This window comes from Eurytemora carolleeae, unplaced genomic scaffold (genome assembly GCF_000591075.1).
Source record: "Eurytemora carolleeae unplaced genomic scaffold, Eaff_2.0 scaffold109, whole genome shotgun sequence".
In the NCBI taxonomy this organism is placed as follows: Eukaryota; Metazoa; Arthropoda; class Copepoda; order Calanoida; family Temoridae; genus Eurytemora; species Eurytemora carolleeae.
In genome coordinates, this window is record NW_019396229.1 from 66,846 (window position 1) to 80,026 (window position 13,181).

At 36.4% G+C, this 13,181-nt stretch overlaps 1 protein-coding gene across 3 annotated transcripts in view; it reads right to left on the reverse strand.

Annotated features, from left to right (window-relative positions):
- LOC111698767 (rap1 GTPase-activating protein 1) overlaps window positions 1-13,181 on the reverse strand; it is a 51,423-nt gene that overhangs the window by 14,612 nt on the left and 23,630 nt on the right. The window contains exon 1 of one of the 3 annotated variants that reach the window (XM_023469196.1): window positions 1,593-1,966. The exons of the other annotated variants lie outside the window; for them this stretch is intronic. The gene's annotated coding sequence lies outside the window, so the exon portion shown is untranslated. Of the gene's footprint in view, window positions 1-1,592; window positions 1,967-13,181 lie in introns of those variants that run through there. 3 annotated transcript variants of the gene reach the window in all.

Sequence of the window (13,181 nt, forward strand, 5' to 3'; positions counted from 1 at the left end):
ATTGTACAGGTTTTCCTTGAATAAAAAATGTATAAAAGGATTACAATTGCACTTAACATGGTTATGAACAGGTATACAATTTGTTTTCAATCTTTTAAGTTAAAACTTTAATACTAAAAAAAAAATATTATACTTTTTCTTTCCTAACATTTTTTCAATCACTTTTTATGACTTTCATATTTAAGGGATTCACTACATTACAAATTACAAACATATGTACTGCATGTATATATATGTACAAGGTACATAAATGATGAAAATAATGTACAATGTCTATAGGAAAGATGGGACTATGATACAAGGTAAAGTGCATTCCAAGAGAAGTTGATTTACAGATATCAGGCCTAACATTCCATTATGTTTGAATCTATGATATTGTTTCAACTTTCTCTTTAACAAACTGGGTTTGAAGGGTTGAACTTTAGGTTAAAGTACTTAAAACCACGAAAAGTTAAAGTAGGGTGTCAGGTCGAGAAAATAATTTGAAATACAGAGTGTTCCAAATAAAATAATAATATATTTTTTTAGTTTTTAGTTTATAAAAGCATTTTCTAGCTCTGTTAGCTCACAATAAAATAATCCCAAACTTTATTTGAATTTAGAAAATTTATTTTTTGACATCCTGTACAAATTGTTGAAGATAAGGAAATTGTTTTGTTCACACACATCACATACAAGTACTATACTTCAATATTTTCTTAAATTTCAGTGTAGTACAGTGTACAGCTCAAAATGTACCGTATATACATCCATATTCAGTGATGTACTCGTCTCTTTATAATTTGTTTGACGCAAAATTGCGTAGGCTGAGATGCATTGACGCAAAATGTTGATGCACTGTAATAATCTACCCTGTCAATATTCATCAATACTTTCACCAACATTAAATATGTAAATACATTATATTGTGTATAGTAAACAATTTGTATATATAACATGCATTGTAAAGTAAATTGCACAAAATAGTTTACATAAACTAGAGAAAAGGGATTGCATTCAATCAATTTGATACACCTTTAAATGGCAAGCGGAAAAATAACTTAATTGAATGCCAGAAAAGAGCACAATGAACTCAAGTGCTCGCCCTAAAGTATGGTATTTAGCTGTAGAGCGTTTACAAACTTTCCAAAAAGATGTAATTTTTCATAAAAACAACTCAAAACACTAAAATAAACAATAAAAATTAGAATGTAAAAAATGTCTAAGAAATGTATCCAAAACATCTTTTTTTTTTAAATATAAGTAGTAAAATAAAGTTACAGTTCATTAACCATGTTACCAAGCGTAAAAGTGCATTTAACTTTAACCCTGAAAAGATTGTTAAAGATCATAAATTTTCAACCTTTCACAATAAAAAACCAATATTTGCAGAATAATATTTGGTTTGGTTTGTTTTCCCACTGAACGAAATATACAAGGATAGAGTAGTAAATGAAACCAATATTTTTAAGTCTGTTTTCATCTTATCCTATCATTAAAGGAACTTTAGACGTAATTTTCAGGGACCTTCCAAAAGTGTCAAGCAAGGTTCTGAACGGTACCCCTTAAACCTTTATCTGATCAATAATGTGAAAGATATCGTCGTTTTTGACCTGATAATTTTTTTAATTTTCACGAATTCCTCCATTGTTCCTGAAAAAATAAAATCTGGAAGTCACTTTGATTGATAAATCACATTTGAAAATAACCCATCCTTAAAGACAAATCATGGATATCTCATCACACTCAACTAATCTTTCGGTGTGTACATGTAGTGATTGGCAGTACTCTGACCGAAGAAATTGTGGGGTTAAGTGAAGAGTGTCATTCTCATTCTTTAACAGGCAGCCATTTTGAAGGGTACCGTTGTGAATCTGCCACTCAATAATTGGAGAGTCCCATTCAAAATTACATCCTCAGTCCCCTTTAAAAAGGCGGGGTATCGGAGATCCATGTACCGACCAAATATCACCCCTTTAGACAAATTTTCTCGTTCGTGACATGTTTATGTTTATGTATTACCAGATTTATGACTTGTAATTAGACCCGGTGAATTTACAGTTTCCTAGTTTAACAAAAGGAAAGTATCTCTCTAGTCAAGTATACAAGGTATACTAGGTTGGTACTGCCTGAATTATGCCTGGAATGTTGCTTGGTTAATACACAGGTCAAGCAGTCCCCAGGCTGGCTTCAGGCACTACAGGCAGTAATGCACAAATACATATATGGACCAAACCTTCAGGATAAACTTTATCTCTGACGCAATCCAATATAGTGACGCCCTAACAAATAAATTAACACCATTTCAAGCTGTTTATTAGCACTAACTCAAAACTCAAACAACTCTCTCTTTCCCGTTCAAAAAATCACGTGGTAAGACAACGCCCTTTGCTCGTGCACTCCTGTATTACACCAATATAAAAATAAGTGACGCATCTAGGTTTGCAACCTGCATCTAGTTTTCATGGTTAATAATGGGTCCGGGAGAAGAAACCAGTTTAAAGTTTAGGAATTATCTTGATATTTCATAGATTGGATCTTGGGATGAGAATAGTAAAGGTTTGGGATATAAGGGCATTATTCGCAGAGATTTTGTTATTGTGTAGTGTTAGATACCAAGGTTTTATTAGGACAAGAACTGAGCTATACTGGACGAACTGGACAGTGGGCATGGATAGGAAGAATCAAAATGTTGAAGTCCGTATCTATCTTTGTTCCTGTTTTAAAAAATTCTTGAAAACTTCTCCGGGTATGAATAAGAACAATCAAACCTTGCTCTTGGTATGATATAAAGCCAGCTAAGCGAAAACCAGATATGAGAATGTTGAAATGATATTAAACAAGAGAAGTTGAGATTAAACTCTGTGTCTTTCAATTTCAACACTTTTGATGCTTTGACCGTGTAGTAAAGCATCCAAAGTGTAATTTGAAAGCATCATAATCAACATTTGAAAGCATCATAAGCAAGGAGCAATCAAATTTGATGCCTTAATCACTTTTTTTAAAGAAAATATTAACTTCCCAGTCAAATTATGACTTCATAAGCTAAGAATTAGGAAGCATTGTTTTTCCCTGTGCTTTTCAGATGGATTTAACTCCACAAACATTTCCTCATTGGTTTTAAAACAAGAAGAAAGAAATTCTTAATATTNTATGCTGTCCAGGTTCCTCCTGCATACTGTCCAGGTTCCTCCTGCATACTGTCCAGGTTCCCCTGCATACTGTCCAGGTTCCTCCTGTATGCTGTACAGGTTCCTCCTGCATACTGTCCAGGTTCCTCCTGCATACTGTCCAGTTACTCCTGAATACTGTCCAGGTTCCCCCTGCATACTGTCTAGGTTCCTCCTGTGTCCTATCCGGGTTTTCCCAGTAAACTGTCCGGGTTCTGCCTGGATACTGTCCGGGTTCTGCCTGGATACTGTCCAGGTTCTCCCTGGATACTGTCCGGGTTCCCCATGGATACTCTCCGGGTTCTCCATGGATACTCTCCGGGTTCACCCTTTATTCTCTCCGGGTTCACCCTGTATACTGTCTGGGTTCCCCCTGTATACTTTCGAAATCCATCCAAATCAATTTACCTAATCCTATTTTGCTATCTCACTTCAGAGCAAGTTCCGCATAAATATTTCTACTTGTTATTCTTATTCTTGTTTTTCTTCTTGTTATTCAAGATATAATCTTATTATGCATCATAATTATACTCTAAATAGTATTTGTTACCAAAAAAAGCAATAAGCATGACCTGCGTCATTCAGTTAATTCCAGGAATTTTACGGAATTACTTTGTCGCATTAAAAGTCTAAGTGGTGCAGCTAGCTTTGTTTCTACATATCACTATAGTTATATCCTACTAATTGCAATTCACTAATTTCATCTAAGGTTGGTCCATGACATGAACCCAATCTAAACATTTATTACGGAGAATGATTCACAGAATCTAATTGAAATTCTTAGCGATTTTATCCTCCACACTTAACTACAATGCAATCTTAGTAGTTGGATTAACAGTAGGAGATGAAAGGATAAGATTAGAAAGATGAGGAAGGTTAAATTGTTCAGTTAAGTAGAAAATATGAGAGGAGACTATGAAACAGCGTTTATCAAATTCTAAAATTACAAGGAACACAATCGGGTTCAATCTATAGTACGTGCAAAACTTGAATTATTAAAGACATAAAGCTCTTAATAATTTTGCTCCAAGTGCAAACCAACTTCTACCTATTATTCTTGGATTAAAAGCCTGCTCCAAGTTCCAGTCTAAGCCTGAGGACTAGAACCATTGCGTGAGAAAGAATCCTGTATTTTATTCACATATAAAAGTGAGGAGGAGAAACAGGACAATCCAGGGAGGTCAGGAGAACACGGTCTTGAATAATCCAGGTCCAAGGTTATCCCTGGGAAAATTTTTACAAATAAATCTTGTGGTGTTCTTTATAAAAATCATTAAAAAAAAGAAAGAAATGAAACCAAAAATGAAAAGAGAAAGGAGATAGGAAAAGAAAGAAGGAAGGATAGTAAGGAAACAAATATTGTAGAAAGGAAAGAAGAAAAAAGGAAGGAAAAAAAGAAGAAAATAAAGTAAGGATTAAATGTTTATTAAATGAAGACAGATGAAGTTCCTGACAGTAGGAGAGAAGGAAGGAAGGAGGAGCTAAAGGAGGTTAAAGGAAGTAGGAAGTGTGTATGGAACTACACCAGATATTCTGACAAAACATCAGGGAAACAATCTAGGACGCATCAAAATATGATTAGTATTGAACACTAGATGAGAGAGGATGTGGGAGATTGATTTAGATACGCATATATAGATTCAGAGCAGAGCAGAGCAGAGCAGAGCAGAGCTGAGTTAAGTTAAAAAAAAGAATAAGGCATAATGCAGTGCACTCCCCACAGTGCATAATGCATACTGCATACAGCAGTGCATCACTGTATAGTGAAAGTAATGAAAGAGTGGAACAGAAAATAGAGCAGAGTAGAGAGAAGTAGAAAAGAGTAAGTGAACTCCCCATACTGCATACAGCGGTGCATCACTGTATAGTAAAAGTAATGAAAGAGTAGAACAGAAAATAGAGCAGAGCAGAGTGAAGTAGAAAAGAGTAAGTGCACTCCCCATACTGCATAATGCATAATGCATACAGCAGTGCATTGTAAAAGTAATGAAGGAGTAGTTTTTAGAAATAAGGAAGAGGTTGGGTGGGTTAAATATATCCAAGTCTTAAGGAAGGATGTGGATTGATTACTATATTCAGAAGTGATCTAAGAACCTGTGTGAATGGGGGGAGGTGGGTTCTGTCCTATTTTCTGTATGATATTACCAAACCCAGGTGAAAGAACCCCCCCCCCCCCCGGCCCCTCCTGTCCTGCATCCTCTCTAACCCTTACCATATTATGCAGCTGTGTAAAGGTCCTTTCCTGTACTAACTGATGAAAACACTTATCATCTGTCCTGTTCAGTGTCCACCTTTTCAATTAAACCCTGTCTGCTGTCCTGTTTCACCATGTATATTTAGTTTGGTTCAATCTGTTTATTTTCCAGGTTTGCAATGTATACTGCTCGGGTTCACCCTGTATACTGTCCAGGTTCCCCCTGTATGCTGTCCAGGTTCCACCCCCCCCTCCTATATTTCTTCTATGCACACGCTACCGCAATCACAAACCATTTTCAAATTTTATCGTCCACCACTTTATTATTCTTTTTGTTTCCTTTAACAGTTTCTTGGAATTCGCTTTCTCCGTATCCCCCCCTCTTCCATTTAATTACTTGACCGAACCTACTCTCCTACCTACCCCTACCCCTCCCCCCTAGGATTCTCGTAACACAATATGAATTTCCGTTCGAAGAATACACACCAGAATTGCACTGCCTAGCGTGGAGTGCTTCATTTTCTTAAATTGCATTTTATTCTTTATATTATTTTTCTAGCTGGAGGAGCTGGAGGTACCGAGACAGGACTGCAAGAATTATAACAAGAGTTTTCACCAAGAGAGCCATTAGACACGTATTTATGTACTTTTCATACTTTAAACAGAGAAATATGTTCTTCTCATGATTAAAGGTTTTTTAGAAGTAGAATTTTTACTTCAGCTGATTTCTCACCAACGTAGAATACAATAATAATACATGTTTGGTGTTCTATATAATTACATTTTCATTTATACAAGCAAAGTTTTCATATTATTTATTCCCCCCCCCCATTCCCGTCTTACTTCACACTTCTCATCTGAACACTTTTAGAATCTAAACTTTGATCTTTCAGCTAGAGAACTCTAGGTTCAGATATATTTTTAGCAAAATTTAAAGGTTGGGGTGCGGTGGTGGCACACCCAACCCAACCTTATCATCTTGTTTGCATAAAGTGAAACCTAGGGGTTGGAGCAGGGTGGGAGATACTTGGTTGGAGCAGGGTGGGAGATACTTGGTTGGAGCAGGGTGGGAGATACTTGGTTGGAGCAGGGTGAGAGATACTTGGTTGGAGCAGGGGGAGAGATACTTGGTTGGAGTAGGGTTGAAATAGGTGTAAATAAATGCCTTACTCTAATAATACTTTAGTCTGTATCAATCCAGATGCAACTCTCTCTGTATTATTAAGTATGTATCAATCCCGATACAACTCGCTCTCGAACTCTATACTCTCTACACGAGAACTAAAACGTCTGACCGTAATAAATGTTCAGAAATTAATGAACATATTTATATAAATACAAGACACACGAATTAGGGTTATTACTAGATTTATTACAAAGGGCCAATTGGAGATACTCGGTTGAAACAAGGTTGGAGATACTTAGTTGGAGAAGGGTTGGTGAAACTCGGTTGGAGTAGAGTTGAAACAGGATTGGAGATACTTGGTTGGAGAAGGGTTGGTGAAGGGTTGAAAAAGGATTGGAGATACTTGGTTGGAGAAGGGTCGGTGATACTCGGTTGGAGTAGGGTTGAAACAGGATTGGAGATACTTGATTGGAGAAGGGTCAGTGATACTCGGTTGGAGTAGGGTTTAAACAGGATTGGAGATACTTGATTGGAGAAGGGTCAGTGATACTCGGTTGGAGTAGGGTTGAAACAGGATTGGAGATACTCGGTTGGAGAAGGGTCAGTGATACTCGGTTGGAGTAGGGTTGAAACAGGATTGGAGATACTTGGTTGGAGAAGGGTCAGTGATACTCGGTTGGAGTAGGGTTGAAACAGGATTGGAGATGCTCGGTTGGAGAAGGGTTGGTGACACTCGGTTGGAGTAGGGTTGGTGATACTCGGGTGGAATAGGGTTGAAACAGGATTGGAGATACTCGGTTGGAGAAGGGTCAGTGATACTCGGTTGGAGAAGGGTTGAAATAGGATTGGAGATACTCTGTTGGAGTAGGGTCGGTGATACTCGGTTGGAGTAGGGTTGAAACAGGATTGGAGATACTCGGTTGGAGTATGGTTGAACCATGGTTGGATATAATGGGTTGGAGCAAGGTTGAATCATGGCTGGAGATACTGGGTTGGAGCAGGGTTGAAGGAGGGTTGGAGCAGAATTGCTGATACTTGGTTGGAGTAGGGTTGGAGATTCTCTGTTGCAGTAGGGAAGGAGATACTTGGTTAGAGTAGGGGTGAAGATTCTCCGTTGGAGTAGAGTTGAAGATACTCGGTTGGAGTAGGGTTGGAGATACTCAGTTGGAGATGCTCTGTTAAAGCAGGGTAAGAGATACTCAGTTGTGGTAGGGTTGGAGCAGGGTAGGAGATACTCACTTGGATTAGGGTTGGGTGAAGGACAAAGCAGGGTTAAAGATACTCGGTTGGAGCAGGGTTGGAGATACTCGGTTGGAGCAGGGTTAAAGATACTCGGTTGGAGCAGGGATGGATCAGGGTTGGAGCTGCAGGGCTGAGGCAAGGTTGGAGATACTTGGTTTGATGATTACAAAGGGAGGAGCAGTAAATATTTGAAATGATTAACCGGAGAGATGAAACTTTGAGATAAAAAGTTTTGATAAACCAACTCATGAACAGTAATTAATCAGGCTACCGGAGAGGTGGAGGGGGGCAAAGAAGTGTAAAGCAGAATGGGGGGAGGATGGGGGGGAAGCCCCATGTTCGTTCACATTAATTAAAATTATCAACACAATCATTTATCAGCTCCCCGAACCATTTTTACCTCGTTAACTTTTTAATCAACTGACCTGACATCGTGACAATACCATCCTGCCACCTCCCCCTCCCCCTCGGCCCCTCTTCCCGTCCCCTCCCTCCTTCCTTTCTAATATATTATCACATCTTCATTATCTTTCCTCACTTCATCCTTTTCTTTTCATTTACATTTCTTCTTTAATTCCTCTTTTAGTCTAATTTTTTCCCCTTTCCATGTCTATATTTTCTTCTTTTAATCCAATCTTTTTAGCTTCCTCATCATTACCAACACTATTATATAATACAAGCTGAAGTGCCCGGAGTTGCCCGTGGAATTTTTTAAAAATCGAATTTTGAAATAAAAAATTTAGCCTAAGCTACCCCAGGGTCCGGTAATCAAGTTTTGCCTCAAAAAATTTCAGCCCATTCGGTCCAGCCGTTTGGCCAGCTATATCTAGCATATATATATATGAGCGAAAAGCTTTATTATATAGAAGATATAAAATATATATACTACAAATAATTTTTTCACATTTCCTTTCCCCCACCTTGTTAAATATATGATCAATCTAATCCTCGCAAATATCGATCCATCCTCTCACATTATTTATTCAGATGAATAAAAAATTTCTCTGGTTTTCTCCGGCTTTAAGTGCACCATTGACTAGCAATGTAGTGACCATGCATTGACAATGTATGACTATAGCAATGCTGTGACTTGATTAAGTGGTAGAAATGTAGTGTGGTTTAATATAAATGTAGTAGTGACCAAGTATGGTTGAATATAATTGTAGTGACCAAGTGTAGTTGAATATTTTTGTAGTGACCAAGTGTGGTTCAATATAAATGTAGTAGTGACCAAGTGTGATTAAATATAAAAGTAGTGATTAAGTGCGGTTGAGTGTAAATGTAGTGACCATGTGTTGGTTTAAAATAAATGAAGTAGTGACCAAGCGTGGTTGAATATAGTTGTAGTGACCAAGTGTGGTTGAATTATAGTTGTAATGACCAAGTGTGGTTGAATATAATTGTAGTGACCAAATGCGGTTTACTATAAATGCAGTGACCAAGTGTGGTTCAAACGTAGTAGCCAAGTGTTTTGAAGTAGAATGTAGGGACCAAGTGTGGTTAAGTTGCAATTTTGTTACTAAGTGTGTCAAGTGTGCTTGAGTAGCAATGTATTGCCCAAGTGTGGTTGCTTAGAAATGTAATTTCTACGTGTAGTATTGATTCTAAAATATTAAAATACGTTGCGTAAGAGTCACATCTTCTAGATACACCCCCCCCCCCTCCTCCCTGACCTTCTCTTAAATATAAGAAACACCACACCTACTTGAAGATTAAAGTGTAGCTAGAATTTTTGCAGTCTTTAAACCATAATGAACCTTCACGTTACAATTGAAAACTGCATTTTTTCCATCTTCATCAAATCTTTCTTTGTCGTTACAAGAACGGTTAAAAAAAACAATGTTTAACATCGCTTTTTCCATTTGGTTCAACCGTATTAAGGAAATCGTAGGATAAACAAACAAATATAAGGTTAAAAAAATCATGTATTACACCTGAACTGGGTCTGCTTATCAAGTGAGTTAACGTATATGGAATTATGTAATTAACCTAGAGAAGATGAAGAACAAGACTAAGAGGATGGAAGGGGGGGGGGTAACCTTGCCCCCACCTTATAAATACATATAAGCTTTGCATCTTCATGTAGTGCGCATGTTTAAAGGGAAATTATCTAATTGAGAAAAATTTCAACTAAAAATTATCCTTTTATGAATGATGCAGGTAAACATTTGAATCAACGTCTACAGTTCCTTTAAGAAATACTAGTACTTACATTCAGCAAGTTAAATTGTTACACCTGACTACACTGTCAACTATACACACACAAGCAATAAAAACCTGGACCAAAAAATTATATTTTTAAAGTTTCATTTCTCAGTTTTTCCCCTCATCAAGATGTAATCTGAACGTATTTGTGGATATTTTAAACCTAAAATATGATTTAACAATCTCTTATCGCTTCTGACGCTTTCATCAAAGTATAAATATATGTATTTTTATCTTGTGTGAAATGGAGCGGAATAGAACCATTAACAATCAGTAAAAGAGGCGTGTCCTTGTCTTGCAACGGTTTCCCCGCCCTAAACAGGTATGCCAGCAAAATCCACTCATCTATGTGAACAAGAGTGTCTACCTTTAAAGATTAAAACGGCATTTTAGTAGACAAAATAACTTAAACACATACTTTTTAGAGACACCCTGTACATAAGTAAAAAAAATTGCAAATTTTTTTCTGAATGCAAATATATGCACAATATCTGCCAGAAATTCGATCTCTTTTGTAATTTATTTGCATTAAAGTATCATTTAACTTTAATTTTTCTTTAAATCAATTCCTAAGAAACTGCATCTGACATTTAGAGGTTAGGCCCCGTAATCCTGGTTCAGGTTTGATAAATCATCTCAGCTCCGGATACCGGATAGAGCCCCTCCCCCCCAACCCTGGGGTCAATCACTAATAAAATATCCTTTCCCAACCAATTACTCAAAATCAAGCCAGCTTAGACTAACCCCAACAATCCTTTCTCACTTGTCACAATTATAAACTAAAATCAAACTAGAACGTAATTGCATAAAGGTTAGAGAAATTAATAAAAATGCAGAAAAAGGTGATTTATCGGGCTGATCAGTAAAGAATAAATAAGGATTCAATACCCTGAAGAAAAAGGAGAAACATTTACGAGAAAGTTATTTTTAAACCCTTGTTAGGCCTCCAGTATTTAATTTACTTGGATGTTTTTACATAAATAATTATGAATAACAGGTGAGATACAAAGATTGATTTTAAACAAAACTTCATTTAAGCGCGAAGCACGGTCTGAAAAGGAAATTTTACCATTTGGGTTTGTTTAAAAGATGCAAGTTGAAAAAAGCTTATTTAATATGAAAAGAACTGCATGAAGGTTTGAAGGAAAAATTGCAATGTTAGATTTAAATACATTCTTCAAATGTCTGAATAATAAATTTTCCGACATCTTTCTTCAAAGATAAATTCCGCATGTCAAGCGTTCACTCGAAGTATTTGAAAAGAGTTAAATTTAACATTTTCAAATTGTTTTAAAAACTTGAATCTATTGTTAGAACTAGACAGGGGGTTAAGGGACAACCATGGCAATGGCCAGCTTGAATGGGGCGGGGCAGGGGGGGGGTTGTACAGTATTTTCATTGTTCCTTACATCAACTCGTGTTAGATGATGGACAAAAACAGTATAACAAACCGTTATATTTATCCTGTTATCAATTAACTATGAAACCAAGACTGGTGTCCATACTGAGACTTAAACAAATCGGTTCAAAATTTTGAATTTCAAATGTATTTTCTTGCAGGGTGTTCCAATAAACATTTGAATTGAGAGACAAATTGAAAGTTGCCTTTGATTTCTGATATCTCATGCATGGCAAAAAACGAGACAGTACGTCTGACGAGCTTTTAGTAAAGTGGTCAACCTTTCTTGTATATAAAAAATTGACGAAGATATAAATTATTAATTATTTGATTTATTAAATACATTGATATTTATATACAAGTTTTGCAGTATCTCCGTCAATTTTGAAGATACAAAAATGATAGAATGATAGACCACATTTTGAAAATCTCAAGACCAAGCGTTTTCGATATTAGATGTTAAAGCTGGAATACTGCAATAATTATGATCATGAAAAAAGCCGGATGGAACGAAGGCGATTTGAAAGTCGTCACCGAATTCCCATGTTTATCATTCAAAAATAAGAGAATACAATTCTTAGCGGAGAGTGGCCCAACCCTTGACCAAGCTCAAGTAGCAGAGTATAATACTGAACACCAGACTCCAAAACAAACAATCCTTTCATGATACTTCAAGTACGGGTTTTCATTGTTTATCTAGTGCCTGAATGCCTTCTTTGTTTCTCCGCATACCAGATTCTAATCTAAGCTGTGAATCGTCAGGAACATGTTGTTTAACGTCCAACATAAATACACAACTTGCATTAACAAAGGATGCAAAGAAAACTAATAAAATATTGATGTCTAAAATTCTATTTTTATTGGAAATCTAGAATTGCTAAATAAACTGCGAAATGGCCGTTACGTGAAATTAAAATTTTAGAATAGAATTGATCTAGAAGCAACTTCCTCGTCAGTATTCTTATAACTCTGAGAATTGAGTAAAAACTCCAGAGATACTTAACATTAAGTTACCAATACTCCGGTGATACTAAATATTATGAAAACAATACTACTGAGATACTAAACATTGAGTAAACACTACTCCAGGGATATGAAACATTGAGTAAACACTACTCCGGAGATACTAAGCATTAAGAAAACAATACTTCAGAGATACTAAACATCGAGTAAACAATACTTCAGAGATACTAAACATTGTGTAAACAATACTTTGGAGATACTAAACATTGAGTAAACAATACTTCGAAGATACTAAACATTGAGTAAACAATACTTGGGAGATATTAAACATTGAGTAAACACTACTTCGGAGAAACTAAACATGGAGTGAACACTAATACTCCTTAGCTAGTAAACATTGAGTAAACAATACTTGGGAGATATTAAACATTGAGTAAACAAAATTCCGGAGAAACTAAACATTGAGTAAATACTACTCCGGAGATACTGAACATTGAGTAAACAATACTTTGGAGATTTTGAACCTGCGTGAGTAAAGTTGACAATGAGAAAGTAAATGTGCTGTATATTGAACCGAAACCCTTTTATATAATCAAGAAACTTTATAACTTTCCCATATATAGAATATCTACTGCTCTTCATAAGGAATAAATCCACTGCCTATTGTCAACCCTAATCCGACCAGATCTTATCCAGGTCCTATCCAGATCTTGTTTCCAGGTCCTATCCAGATCTCAAGAATGTATAACTCTGAGGTAAGCATCTTGAGTCTAGTAATCCAACCTGGAAACCCCTTAAACATGGAAACCTGAGTCGAGACTAACGATGCATTAGACACCCTCAATCCAGCTTTTCACACTAGGGTATCATGGGGGGAGGGGTGCAATTCACTAATTTCATCTA